Source organism: Euphorbia lathyris, chromosome 1 (assembly GCF_963576675.1).
Source record: "Euphorbia lathyris chromosome 1, ddEupLath1.1, whole genome shotgun sequence".
NCBI lineage: Eukaryota > Viridiplantae > Streptophyta > Magnoliopsida > Malpighiales > Euphorbiaceae > Euphorbia > Euphorbia lathyris.
The window spans coordinates 75,494,100-75,498,045 of NC_088910.1; positions in this window are offsets into that span (position 1 = coordinate 75,494,100).

A 3,946-nucleotide genomic window follows, 5' to 3' on the forward strand; every position below is an offset into this window, starting at 1 on the left:
TTGAAAGTGTTTTGGGGAGATGAAAAAGAAGCCAATACCTATGATAGGCACGAATTCCATGTATTGGAATCTTAAATTTAGATTTCCAATAAGGGAAAATATCTATTTTAGTCCTTCTAAACTTTAACTTCTTTTAAAACTTACCCTAAACTTTTAATCTTGCACTTAAAACATGAAATTGGCCCCCAAACTATATCCATAGTACTCAATTAACTCTCCAATCAATAAATAAATGTAATGTAACATAATATTATGGTATAATAACTAAAATTAGGAACACGGATGTGACAATTCTCCCCACCTTAAAGAATTTCGTCCTCGAAATTCATATTCTCTAATCTATCTTAATTTTCTTCCGAAACTATTTTCAAGATCATGAAGTTATTTCAAATCACCAAGATTTCTCATAATAATTATCGAACCATAAACTCTAATATTTCATCTCACATCTTTTATCATTGATCATCATTGACATCTTTGTATCAATCATTTATATATAACTCTAAGTAACTCTAACTTTCAATCCAGTTAAGTCCATCACCAATATATCCACAATAAAACTTCAAATATCATATATTCAATTTTATATAATATGATACACTTTATATTTGTATCCTCCTAGCATTAAACCAAATCTCACTTTAATAAATTTTAATCACAATTGATTTCATCCATATATATCAAATATATATCACCTATCTCCAAGTTCTATAAACTTCTAAAAAATCACTTTTGTATCACTAATAATTATGATATTATATTTTTCTTAAACTTCAAATAATCTGAATCAATTATTTGCATCAATATGCAATCTTATTTCATCATAATAACAATACTTATATCTATAATTTTTCACTCCAATCATGATCATGTTATAATCTTCAATCATCATCATCATCAATCAAATATAAACCTTATTATTATAATACAATTTCCTATCAATAAGACTCATTTCATAAAATCTTAATATCCATGTCACTCTTAAAATTTTCCATTTATTTCCTCAAATTCAATTGAACTACTATGCTGTTTTTTTTATTCACCACCTTATATACCATTAATCAAACCAAATCATCTCTAAACCATATAGTCAATGAACATAAAGTACCTAAATTACGATAATCAATGTTTTTTTTTCTTCTCCAAACTCCAAATGATACCTTTACACATATAGAAGTCAATAAATCTATAATGTCATTTGATTTTCTCATTTGACCTATAAACATTCAATTTGATCATTGTATAAACTTAAACTATAATCCTCCAAACTTCAACTAAAAATAATTTGACTATGATAAAAGTACTATAAAAATTTAAATGTCAATATATGTATCCTCAACTGTGCTTAAGATCAAAGAATTTTCTCCTCAACATTCATATCTTAATTATTTCCTCAAACAATATTTATTTTCATGTATTAATCATCAAATCATGAACTCTAAGATTTTCTCTCACTTTATTTATCATTGATCACCAACATCAGTATTTCTCTAAACATCATTTATATATATAACTCTTATTAATTCCAAACCTCAACCCAATGAAGTTCACCAATAAAACAATAATTTAAATTTCACATCTCATTTGTGCAACTTAATATTCTACAATACACTAAATTCGTATTATAATCTCTCAATTATTAATCAACCTCCAAAACAATTAATTGAAATCTCCACATTTTCTCTTTCTTAATCACATATCTATTAGCTTCAATTCATCATTTTATCATTTCCTCAATTTCTTATACTCCTAAGAACACAAACTCATCAAACCATTTCCAAGTCTCATAATCCTTATTTCAATCTAATAACCTCTCAAATACCAATTACAATTTATACTTAATATAATGTATGTAACCCGTGTTACCAAATATTCGATAACTTACTAATTTGTATACACCCAAATATTATTAACCACCAAATCTTATTTTTACAACTCACTAAATAGTTACTAAATCCTCAAAAAAAAAATCCAAATTATTTCTTAAATATCACCAAATATTCATATTCCTCAATTACTATCAACTATTTCTTAGCTATCACTAAATATCCACATTCCTCAATTACTATCAACCTTAGGTCCGAAGAATTTAACCTAGGGCTCTGATACCAAACTGTCACACCCGACCCTAAACGACCTCAATCGGCATCGGGCGTGAAATAGAAAGATCAGAATCAATACCTATAAGTCTCCAAATTATCCAAATATTATAAATTTCAAACTTTTCCAGAATTCATCTCAAGTACATTTAGACTATATACATATTTCTATTACATTTAAGTGCCACCAATATAACCAAATCTCCAAATTACTGCAAAGATAATTGTCCTAACTAATGACAAAACTGATGACTTGATACTTCAACATTGTTTATCAATCAGTGACTTCTCCTATACCTTGCTCTTTCTCGCCTAAAACATTTAAAAACGGTGAGACGGAAATCTCAGTAAGCAATTATCAACTACATAAAATACTTATACTCAAAATAACTATATATATACTTTAATTTCCAAAATGTATCATATAAAATTCACATTCTTAAAGATAAACATTTTATGGATTAAACCATAATAAAATATCCAAAATAGGACATTTAACCAAATCTGCAATTTAAAATATCAAGCTTGCTATCATTTCTCAAAATACCACACATAGTCAAAACATAAATCACTGTATTAAAACAGTTAATATAAAACTCATATCCAAAATAGCTATATATATTTTATTTGTTTAAAATCTCAACTATACAAATTAAATAGGTTTGCAATTAACCATTTACTCAAATCAACTGTAACTCAATAAATACTTCATAAACCATATATCAATAAATACCGCATAAATCGTATATCATTAAATACTTTATAAACCGTATCCATCCGAGAGATAATCCCCGTATGTATCAATCCCCACAATATAATATAATCGAGATATCTCATAATTTGCCTAGCCCGCATGGTCTTACTTAACACTTCTTTGCCATACCCGATAGGTCTTTCAACTGTGTACACATGCCGTATTTCTCACTAAATACGGACTTTAATAAAAACCACCTATCCGGATTACTCTTGATGGATACTAAAAATATTATAATTTCATAATATAATTTAAAATCAGAAATATATATATATATATGTAAACATATATATAAAACTCATAAATCAACATCATAAAATTTTCTCAATACCTTTACTCAATCAATTTCCAAAATATTAAATCATACTTCATTATTGAACTAAAATCACCAATAAATAATTTATTGATATATTTATCAATAATAACTTCAATTTCTTCAAACTAAATACATAAAATCATCATATATATATATATATATATATATATATATATATATATATATATATATATATATTATTTCAATAAACCATAATTTCATCAAAGCTACTATTTTAACAATCTTTAATTAAAACTAAAATTTACTTTGAGAAGTAAATTTATAGAAAATCACTTGATATATACTTATACATTTGTTCATAAATCAATTATCAATGAAGTTTCTCAATGCACTTCCTTTCTTTAAATTCAACTCTTCAAAATATCAAATCTTACACAATTAGTAATCAAATATATTAAAGTTTATCAAAATAAAATCTCAATCATGTATATATAATTATATATTATAGGTTAAAATTAACATGCAAATACATATATAATTCCTTGAACTTAACCTTAAGCTCATATTAAAAACTAATTCATAAAAACTCTAATTAATCAAATGCATGTCAAAAATCACCACAAAAATTTGATTTTCTAGAAAATATAGAGTTTTATATACATATATATACATAAAAACTCAAAAGGGTAGTTGATAGTTACTTACTTTAGCACTAATTGAGAGAAAACCACATTAAAACCTCAAATCTTCCCCTCTAATCTGCTTAGGACGAATCCATGATAAACATCTCCAAATCAAAATCACACCGTCCACAAA